Raw genomic sequence first — 12,099 nt, 5'->3', positions numbered from 1 at the left:
GTACATTTAAAATTCACATCAGTATGTGGGGCTTCTATGAGACCATCTTGAAATCTTAGCTCCTTCTTTGTAATTATATTGGAACAATTTTAAAACTATAACATTAATATTTATGCAATTAAAACTTCATGGTTTAAAGACCAAATCTGGGAGTTTGTTCGTAACTATCTCAATAATAATTTTTAGATACAAATTATGTTAAGTATTGTTGGGGATAAAATTAACCCTGAGGACACGTGGATCCTAATCTGGAATCATCTCGATGTTACATCTCGAACATTTGTTACGACCCAGCAGAGGAAGATCGTCTAGGTATAATGACATCTCGGTCTTATCAAACCCAATAACGGTATGAAATATCCCGAGATCTCCTAGTCTGATCGGAACGAACATATCTCGGATATTTATGCCTCGGAGATTTGGTAGAAGCTACGAGACACCCAGTAACGGTATGAAATATCCCGAGATCTCCTAGTCTGATCGGAGCAAACATATCTCGGATATTTAAGCCTCGGAGATTTGGTAGAAGCTACGAGACCATTCGGGAAGTTGAATCACAACCCGATATACAAAGATTGCCTCGGTATGATAACACCTCGGATAAGACGGCCTCGGTATGATAATACCTCGGATCTTCCACAAACCTGTTACGGTGCGGCAATATTCCGAGATCTCCCAATCCTTTCGGAGCGAAACATGTCTCGGATATTATCACCTCGGTGGTTGGTCGAAGTGTGTTACAATTGTCTTAGAATGAGATAAGGCCAGTATCCCGGAAGATCAGGGATATGCCAAGATCAGGGATAAGCCTCTACCCCATTATTAACGGGATAAGATGGCTAGTAACGTGGAAATTAAGATTAAAGAGGTACGAATGCAATTCAATTTGGACTCTGTGGCCTTATTCAAATTCCCTGAAGATAAGGTTAAGGTTCAACCAGACTAGGACTCAAACTCCTAGTTCAACTGGGTTTTAAGAATTCCGGTAGGACTGCAACTACCAGCCTATAAATAAGACCATCACACCAGGTATTACATAGATTCTCTCTGAGCTTTTGAGATTACAGATACTTTCCAGGAAATTGATTTGCACTGACTTAGGCATCGAAGTGGGCGTAGTTGGCACCGCCGACTAGTTGTTTGTTGTTTTACAGGAATCAAGGTTGTGCGGAGACGGGAAGCAACGAATCAATTGGAGACACGTCACCATACCGGAAACTGTACCAACAGTTTGGCGCCGTCTGTGGAAACGAAGAATTGTTCTTATGAAAAATAAATCCGTATTGGTGACTACGAGACGTTCTAATCCGGTTCAAAACGAATCCCAAGAAGAAGCGTGACGCCCTAATCAAGATGATGTCCACGGAGAAGCAGAGTCTACAGGTCCAGAGGCCAGAATAACCCAGTTGAGCCAACAGCTGGCTCAGGCGCAGAAGAATGCAGAGGACTTGCTGGCTCAGAATGCCTTGCTGATAGCTGCTCATACTCCACCACCATTGAATCACGATGCGGTTGAAGGAACGAATCCTAATGGAAACCCGGAAGAGTCAGGGGAGAGAGTCGAGCTGCGGATCGATGACTGTGTGGAGCCTATTAATCCGGTTCCACCTCCACCAACAGACTCCGAAAGAAGGCTGCAGCAGATGGTCCTGGACTTGGGCATAAAGTATGATGCACTATCAAGAACTATGGATCAGAAGTGAGACGGGAAGGAGTCTCTCATGGACAACCTCTTTCAGCATAAGGAGTCTATATTTACCGAAGAAGTATCCAACTTCGACCTGCCCAGAAGGTTTAAGGTACCCGATATCCCTGTTTTTTCAAGTAGTGAAGATCCGGTGGAGCATTTGGATAATTTCCAATCTCACGTGTCCTTGCACAAGACACCTGACGCTGTGGCGTGCCGAGCTTTTCCCCTCATCTTGTCAGGAAAGGCCTGAGACTGGCTCAGGAACCTTCCCCCAAGGTCGATTGATAATTTCAACACCTTTGGAAGGAAATTCCTGGCCCAGTTTGTGTCCGGAAGAGCGAGAAGGAAACCCAGAGGGTATCTACTCTTTGTGCAGCAGGGACCAAACAAGTCTTTAAATGATTATTTATGGAGATTCAACCAGGAAAAGTTGGAGACAGAAAGTGCACCAGACGACTTTATTTATGGTGCAATTTTCCAAGGATTGAAGAAAGACGGACCGTTGATGGCGGACTTGGCATTAAAACCACCGAAGGATCTTCATACCTTTATGGTAAAAATGGACAGGTACATTAATCAGGAGGAAACACTCCGAGCCCTTCTCCGTAATTCCCAGCAGCAACAACAGCCTTCCACTGAGAAGCCCAAGAAGAAGAAGAATCCCGAGCCCACACAGGATGCTGGTCCCGGGGAGTACAAGAAGGCGAAGAAGAATTTCAGAGATTACAAGTGGACTCCATTAAATGCCTCTCTCACCGAGGTGCTTATGGAACTCAAAAAAGATCCGAATTACCAGAGGTCGAGACCCATTTCCGGAGATCCGTCTCCACGCCTGGCTCACAAATATTGTGCCTTCCATGATTCATATGGTCACCTGACCGAGCAGTGTGTATCACTGAGACAGTTGATTGAGAAATTTATCGAGAATGGAAGCTAGTCCGATTTCTTGTTAATGAAAGAAACCAACAGGAGCGGGACCAATATCCGCGACCTAGAAGAGAAGAAGATTGGAATGAAAGGAGAAACTATAGATCGAGGCAAGAAGAAAGAAGAGGTAGAAGCAGAGAACCAGCACCTTGGCCTCGAGGAGAAGAAAGAAGAGAAAGGAGCAGGAGTAGAGCTCGGGTGGAGCAGCAAGGCAACCTTCCTATCATCCACACCATCTCGGGAGGATTTGGAGGAGGAGGCGAGTCCAATTCGGCTCGGAAGGCATATGCCAGGCAGCTGGATGATTTCAAAGTATATTCGGTCCAAAAGCCCCCAAAGTCTCAGAAATATAACCTTCTGATTATAGGGTTCTCGGATGATGATTATGCTGGAGTCTCACTTCCGCACACAGACGCCCTTGTGGTCACCCTAACAATAGCAAATTATCAGACTCGACGGATCCTTGTTGACACAGGGAGCTCGGCTAATATTCTGTTTAAGTCAGCCTTTGATCACATGGGAGTCCCACGAGAGAAGGTGGTCCCGGTCTCATGCCAATTACAGGGTTTCGCTGGAGAAAAGGTGCTGCCTCTTGGTTCTATCGATCTCCCTGTGACTACGGGGACTTATTCAAGGCAAAAGGTCATCATGGTGAAATTCTTGATAGTTGACAGAGTCTCGGCCTATAATGCCATTATCGGAAGGACAGCTCTCAACGACTTAAAAGCTGTGACCTCAACACCGCATCTCAGTATGAAGTTGTCGACAGAAGAAGGAGTTGGAGTGGTTAAGGGAGACTAGAAGGAGGCTAGGCGTTGTTACAACTTATCCTTGAAAGACACCCCAAGGCAGCACAATCTGGGTGAGAAAGCTAAGGAGGACGGGAAATAGCAGTCACCATTGGGGGAGCCTGTGGAAGGCTTGGAGGAGTTCAAAATAGGTGATTCGGGAAAGAAAGTTCGTATATGCTCACAACTCCCCCAACTCGTGAAGGAAGATCTGGTGGCGTTCTTAAGGCGCAATAGTGATGTATTCGCCTGGAGCCATGAAGATATGCCAGGGATTGATCCCTCGGTCATTGTCCATAAGTTGAATGTGGACCCCAATCATCGGCCAGTGAAGCAGAGAAGAAGGACTTTTGCCGCCGAACGAAATCAAGCTATTGCAGAAAAGGTAGAGAAGTTATTGAAAGCCAGATTTATCCGGGAGGTGGATTACCCCGAGTGGTTGGCCAATGTGGTACTGGTGAAGAAGTCTAATGGCAAGTGGAGGATGTGCGTAGATTTCACTGACTTGAATAAGGCATGCCCGAAGGATAGTTTTCCTTTACCTCAGATCGACTTGTTGGTCGACTCAACGTATGGACACAAGCTCCTAAGCTTTATGGATGCTTTCTCGGGATACAACCAGATCTACATGGAAGAAGCAGATCAAGAGAAAACTGCTTTCATTACAGACCGAGGACTCTACTGTTATAAGATGATGCCCTTCGGTTTGAAGAATGCGGGAGCCACTTATCAGCGATTGGTGAACAGGATGTTTCGGAATCAAATTGGCAGAAACGTTGAGGTATATGTAGATGATATGCTGGTTAAAAGTATTCGGGCAACCAAACACATAGAGGACCTTCGAAAAACTTTCCGGACTTTGAGAAAATACAAGATGAAGCTTAACCTTATGAAGTGTGCCTTCGGAGTTTCTTCAGGAAAAATTTTGGGGTTCATGGTATCACAGAGGGGCATCGAAGCAAACCCAGAGAAGGTCAAGGCTGTCCTTGAGATGGAGGCACCGAGAACAACAAAACAACTCCAACGGCTGACAAGAAGGATTGCGACCCTAAACCGTTTCATATCACGGTCAACAGATAAGTGCCTTCCCTTCTTTAAAATTTTGAGAAAAGCATTTATGTGGAGTGAGGAATGTGAGGAAGCTTTCGAAAAGTTGAAGGAATACTTAACGAACCCTCCCTTGTTGAGCCGCCTTACTGAAAGGGAGATACTCTATCTCTATTTGGCAGAATCCACCTCGGCGGTAAGCTCGGCACTAGTCAGAAAAGATTCGGGAATTCAGAAACCTGTTTACTTCACGAGTAAAGCACTTCATGGAGCATAGGAAAGATATCCTCGGATCGAAAAATTGGCGTTCGCTTTGGTTATCTCAGCTAGAAGATTGAGGCCATACTTTCAGGCTCATGCTATTAGAGTCTTAACAGAATATTCGATGAAGAAGGTTCTGCAAAAGCCTGACCTCTCGGGAAGGTTAGTCAACTGGGCGATGGAACTCGGACAATTTGATATCGAGTTTCATCCTCGGACGGCTATCAAAGGACAGGTTCTGGCAGATTTCTTGGTGGAGTTTTGCAACATTCCCGAAGCGGAAGAACTTCCAAAAGAATTAACATGGGTCGTGTTTGTGGATGGCTCCTCAGCACATGGCAGAAGCGGGGTAAGAGTTTTCCTCAGGAATCCTGAAGGTCAAGAGTTCGGTTTTGCTGTAAAATTGGATTTTGTCACAACAAATAATGAAGTTGAATATGAAGCCGTAATAGCAGGTCTGGCATTGTCCCGAGAGATGGGAGAAACTAATGTTGAAATTCGAAGTGACTCTCAAGTAGTGGTGGGCCAAGTTCAAGGACAATTTGAAGCACAAGAAGATTGAATGGCCAGATATTTGGAACAGGTGCGCCGATTCCAATCTTATTTCGAAAGGGTCGTCATCACGAAGATACCTCGGGATGAAAATATCCGAGCCGATGAATTCTCGAAGATTGCATCAGGAACAGATGAAGAGATTGAAGCATCTAGAAGGCAGATTATTGTTTTGACCGAGCCATCAATAACCCCGAGGACTGATGTCATGGAAGCAGATCCAACACAGGATGAACCAGAATGGGCTGTAGAGATTATTCAGTTCTTGAGAAACGGGTCTCTGCCCGAAGACAAGGTTGCAGCTCGGAAGGTAAAGATACAAGCAACATGGTTTTGCCTCCTCGGAGAAGTACTATATAAAAGAGGATACTCCGAACCCCTGCTCAAATGCCTCTCTAAGACCGAGGCGGATTATGTTTTCAAGGAAATCCATGAAGGTGTGCGCGGAGACCATTCGGGAGGAAGGATGCTGGCACAAAAAACCATCCGAGCAGGTTATTATTGGCCTATGATCAGAAAGGATTCGGCTCTTCTCATCAAGACTTGTGATAAATGCCAGAGATTCTCAAGAATTATGAAAGCAAGTCCCAAGAAGCTTACTCCCCTCACTTCTCCATGGCCATTTGCGAAATGAGGGGTAGATATTGTCGGCCCAATGCCTGTAGGGAAAGGGGGTAAGAAGTTCTTATTTGTAGCTGTAGATTATTTTACTAAATGGGCAGAAGCAAAAGCATTAGCAGCTATAACCACAACAAATATCACAAGTTTCCTTTGGAAATCGGTGGTGTGCCGGTTCGGGATCCCTCATGCTTTTGTCACAGACAATGGGAAGCAGTTTGACTATGAATCATTCCAGAGGTGGTGTTCAGAACTTCGTATCCGAAACTATTATGCCTCGGTACTTTATCCAAAGGCGAATGGTCAAGTAGAGGCGACAAATAAGACCCTGGTAAGGACATTGAAGAAAAAGCTTGATAAGAAGAAAGGAGCATGGGTTGAATATGTTCCAGAGGTGCTCTGGTCGTACCGAACCACAAGAAGAACTCCTACAGGCGATACACCATTCTCACTTACATACGGGGCCAAGGCTGTGATACCAGTCGAAGTGGGATCCCCGAGCTTTCGTGTAGCTTACTACAATCCTGGGCTTAACGACGAAAAGGCCAAGGTATATTTAGATCTTTTGCAGGAGAAAAGAGATGACGCTCAAGTTACATGGGCAGCGTATCAGAGTCGAACAGCTCGATTTTAATAAACAGGTGGTCCCTAAAAAGTTCCAGCTCAGAGATTGGGTACTCAGGAAAGTGAGCTTAATGACGAAAGATCCGACGGAAGGCAAAATGGGACCCAAATGGGAAGGCCCCTATAAGGTAGTAGGATGCCATCAGAAAGGGGCTTATCACCTGATGACCGAGACAGGGAAGATACTCTTGAGATCATGGAACACCGAGCACTTGAAGAAATATTATATGTAATTCTTTGTTTTTCTCCGCAATTTTATATTCAATAAAGAAGATCTCTTTTCAATTCATATCAACAATTGTAGAAGTCTAAGAACTAGTCCGATATCCCCCCTCGAACGACTCGGAAGAGTTACGGGGGGATACCCAGAAAAGAATTCACCTGCATATTATCCTTGGACAACCCGAAAGGGTTATGGAAAGGATGCAGTGGGAGAAACCCCTCATTTAGGGGTTACTAAAAGTATAATGCTAAGAATGCCTGATTCCTTTTCTCGAACGACCCGAAAGGGTTATGGGAAGGATATCACAGCAAGAAACTTCTCCGTTATTCCTACACCGAGAGCAGGGAAGAGCAGATAGCCCCCAGGCATTGATTGATCACTACTAAGAGTAAAGCAGTAGTTCGAGACAGAATGAAAGCACTTCTTCATCAAACTTCTCCAAAGATGATCAAGCTACATCAACGTCCACCCGACTCCTCACCTCGAACGACTCAAAAGAGTTATGGTGGGGATGCTCAAGGAAGAATCCGCCCGAATCCTTTCCTCGAACAACCCGAAAGGGTCATGGCAAGGATTCAATGGGAAGAAACCTTCCGGTTGGGGGTTTTCGAAGGGATGATGACTAGAATCCGCCCGATTCCTTTCCTCGAACAACCCAAAAGGGTCATGGAAAGGATACAAAGGGTTGAAACCTCCCGGTTGGAGGTTTCCGAAGGATAAGACTAAGGATATCCAAAAAAGAATCCGCTCGAATCCTTTCCTCGGACAACCCGAAAGGGTCATGGAAAGGATACAAAGGGTTGAAACCTCCCGGTTGGGGATTTCCGAAGGATAAGGTTATGGATATCCTGATTAGAATCCGCCCGAATCCTTTCCTCGAACAACCCGAAAGGGTCATGGAAATGATACAAAGGGTTGAAACCTCCCGGTTGGGGGTTTCCGAAGGATAAGGTTAAGGATATCACGAATCCTTTCCTCGAACGACCTGAAAGGGTTATGGAAAGAATACGACGGCGGGATTGGAGGTTTCCGGAAGGACAAGAGCATCCAAGATAGAATCGGCCCAAGTCCCTTCCTCGGATGACCAGAAATGGTTATGGAAAGGACACCAAGACAAGAGACCCCTCGGTTGGGGGTCTCCAGATGCTATGAGTATGGATCATCTAAATTCAGAAATGAGGAAATTGAAAAGTTAAGATTTCAATTCAGTAATATATAAAGTCTTTTACAGGTTACAAAGATTTCAGAAATAAAGAAAAAAAATTCAGGCCCGAGAACGACCCTTAGCCTACAGCTTCTTCAAGAGGATCCTTTCAGGGATCCGGTGTGTCGGCGCCCCAACTCGGAACGTCTGGCATGAATTCTTTACCGAATTCTTCCATTTCCTGGACTGCTTCGTCAGGAAATCCTACAAGTTGCGGCCCAACAGCTTTGGGGTCAAACTTATATTTAGGGTTCGTCACCAACGTTCGAAAGTTTTTGAACCCCAGTTGAATCCACGAGCCCATCTCTGGTCTCGAAGGAATGGCACATAGCTTAGCTGCTTCAGATAGCGCTTCAATTTTGCCTGGCCCGCGTCATATCTAGCTCTGAGCCTGATCAAAAGACTCTCCGAACGGTCCTGCGCTTTAACAGCTTTGTCCCTCTCAGCCTCGAGTCTTTCAACTTCAGCCTTCAGCTTCTCATTTTCTGCTTCGGCATTTTTGGCATTCTTGCACGCTTTGGAGCATTCGTTCTGCACGGCTAACAGGCGAGAGGCTAGTTGATCTGTATGATCAAGTTCAGCAGAAAGACTCACGACAGAGCGAGTATACTGCTCATTTGCCTCAAGTACTTCCTTTTTTAAACAAGCATTGGCAGAACACTCATCGGATATAATCAGGTCTCGGGAAGCAAGCTCTTCATTTCTAGATTGAAGGAGAGCTTTCAAAGTTGCCACTTCCTTCTCTAGGCTCGAGATTCGAGCTTGCACTTCGAGAGCTGGAGCAGTAGGCTGCACTCGACGATTTTCATATCTTTGCCAGAGGGCTGTCATCTTTACCAGAAGCTATAAAGAGGAAGGTATGCAAATTTAAAATGAAGTTTTAAAAATTGGTTAAACAAAGGTTTGTTTTCGGAAACTAAAACTCACCTGGTAATGGGAAATAAGAATGTCTTGAACAATTTTCTCGGGGGAGGAAACCCTGCATTTCCCAGGAACCCTTCGGGGATTAGATTTTTTATGGCCTCCATTGGATGACCAAGAAGGCCTCTGCCCAAGACTTCAAAACCCACTGAAACTCTAGAAGAAGAGCTAGGGCCCACAGATGGAGCGACTTCCGTATTCGGGGCTGCCTCAGATTCATTTGGCCTTAATTCAGAAGTGCTGGCCTCAGTATGGGATCTGTCCCTATCAGAAGCTTCGGGATGCAAATCTAACTTAGGAGTGGAGGCCTCGGTATTGACCCTATGTCCTTCAGGCTCTTCGAGATGTTGGCTCGCTTCGGATTGATCCACATTTCTTACTTCAAGACCAGCACCCGGTGTATCCTGAACACCCATTTGCCGAGAACTTCTTGGCTTTTTGGTATTTACCATCTCGGTTGTTTCCATTTGGGGCTCGGTTTGGTCAGGAGTTGTACATGGTTCTTGGGGGGTAGCATGCCCCATTTCCCAGTCATAGCTGGGGGGAGGTGGAGTTCCAGGACGCACTGATGAAGGAGTCCGAGGAGTTCCTTCTTCCACCAAGTCTTCGACGAAAGCTTCATCTCGGGGGGTGCTAACATCCTCATCCCTCTCTTCAACAGATTCTTCACCCGAAGGGGCAGACCCTTGTCGTACCTCCTCAGCATCAGAAGGCCTTATGACCGGCTTACCCCACATCTGCTCAGCCTCTGAGATTATTTCAACCAGACGATCTCGGACACCGAATTTCTTTTTCCTCGCCGGATGCTTCACCCGACGTGTGACTTGCACGTTGTGGGCCTCAAGAATCGGTTCGCCCTCCTCTTTAGATCTCTCTGGCACTGGACTTGTTACTGTGGAGGCTCCAACATTGGTTCCCTCAAGAGGAGTATCTGGGCCCTGGTACGATGCCTCAGAGCTAGACTCATCTCTTAAGACAAAAGGGGGCATAGAACCAGCTTCTTGTGTAGGGGAGACTTCCGAAACGAAACCCCGAAAGCTCGCTGATCCCTTTTCTGTATTGGTTCCAGCCATGGACACCCTCGGAAGGGTTCTCTTCACACCTGAGGCGGCCAAAGGGATTTTCTGCTTCTTCCTCAAAGGAACATCCTCAGGGATTTCTTCGGCTCGGCCAGAAGGTTTCTTCTTGATGACAGGCCTCGGAGATGGAGGCGCATCATTTCTTTTCTTGACCGCCCCTCTTTTGGTGATCGTCCTCTTGTCTCTCGGAATATTGTATCCAAGAAACTGCCTCAGATTCTCCTCGGTCACAAGGTTGTCGAAATCGACTTCATCAAACTTCTCGGCTTTAACCCTGACTGCAGACCAACTTCTTGACATCTTCTTGGTCAGATATGCTAAGTGAAGGGGGTTCACTTCGGTCAGGCCGTAACAATTTCCAAGTCCGAGACATCCTACGATTCTAGGACAAAAGAGTACCTTCAGGGCATTCCCATTCTCCAGATACTCGAAAGAATTGATGCTCCCAGAATTTATTATTTGCCAACCCACTCTTAAGTTTGATGAAAATAGGGGGGTGGCGGACGCATAATTCGATCATTCCCTCCGAAGTCTGCTTCGGCCTGTAAATGTTCAAGAATTGGAGAATCTTCATCTCTTTTTTCAACACAAGCCTCCAAAGGACATACGAAGCGAACAGATATCTCCAGGCGTTGGGCATGATTTGACTGGGAGCAACCATCAGAAAGAGGACGAAATCCCGGGCAATCTCCGGAAAAGGTAGCCGGAGTCCAGCCAAGAACATCCTTTCAAACAGAGTGATATCGTCGCCATCAATAAGTCGAGCTCTAGGAGTTTGATAAAACATCCTCACTGTCGGAGGAATGTCGTAGTTCAGACGTAGAACACCTTCATGCCTTTCAAAGAGGGCGGTTTCCACCCTGCTCTCTAGGGGAGAAAGGTCTATGTAGCCGTCGGCCCTTTTGGTTCGAGCCCGAGAGGTGGGAGGAATATTTGAGGTGGTCTTCTTGGGAGCCATTTCAGAAAGAAAAAGGAATAGTAGAAGTTTCAGAGAAAGAAAAGAAACTCAGGAAGATGGCGACAATGGAGGATAAAGAAAGAATATGAGAATATGTCAAAGGATGAATAGTGAAAGTAATCTAAACATTAAATACTCCCACCACGCGTCCGAAATATGAAGAGGCGCCATCATTTCAGTATCTCCGAAATTAAATGATATAACCTCGAGAATATCGCGTCATGATTATAAAGGAATAGCACGGTGTCAGGGCTTACGTCATTAGCAGAAAAAGAAGCGGTAAGATTCAAACATTCAAACTGTTGAAAAGACGCGCCATTTATAACAAAAGCAATAGTAGGTACAGGTTGGCAGGCGATAAATAATTCCCTTAATTTCAATTTATTTTTGAAAATTAGAGAATTAGGGGGGTAACTGTTGGGGATAAAATTAACCCCGAGGACATGTGGATCCTAATCTGGAATCATCTCGGTGTTACATCTCGGACATTTGTTACGACCCAGTAGAGGAAGATCGTCTAGGTATAATGACATCTCGGTCTTATCAAACCCAGTAACGGCATGAAATATCCCGAGATCTCCTAGTCTGATCTGAGCGAACATATCTCGGATATTTATGCCTCAGAGATTTGGTAGAAGCTACGAGACACCCAGTAACGGTATGAAATATCCCGAGATCTCCTAGTCTGATCGGAGCGAATATATCTCAGATATTTAAGCCTCGGAGATTTGGTAGAAGCTACGAGACCATTCGGGAAGTTGAATCACAACCCGATATACAAAGATTGCCTCGGTATGATAACACCTCGGATAAGACGGCCTCGGTCTGATAACACCTTGGATCTTCCACAACCCTGTTACGGTGTGGCAATATTCTGAGATCTCCTAATCCTTTCGGAGCGAACATGTCTCGGATATTATCACCTCGGGGGTTGGTCGAAATGTGTTACAATTGTCTTAGAATGAAATAAGGCCAGTATCCCGGAAGATCAGGGATAAGCCAAGATCAGGGATAAGCCTCTACCCCATTATTAACGGGATAAGATGGCTAGTAACGTGAAAATTAAGATTAAAGAGGTGATTAAAGAGTACGAATGCAATTCAATTTGGACTCTGTGGCCTTATTCAAATTCCCTAAAGATAAGGTTAAGGTTCAACCAGACTAGGACTCAAACTCCTAGTTCAACTGGGTTTTAAGAATTCCGGTA

Source organism: Alnus glutinosa, chromosome 2 (assembly GCF_958979055.1).
Source record: "Alnus glutinosa chromosome 2, dhAlnGlut1.1, whole genome shotgun sequence".
Lineage (NCBI taxonomy): Eukaryota > Viridiplantae > Streptophyta > Magnoliopsida > Fagales > Betulaceae > Alnus > Alnus glutinosa.
Note: the sequence above shows the minus strand (reverse complement) of the source record.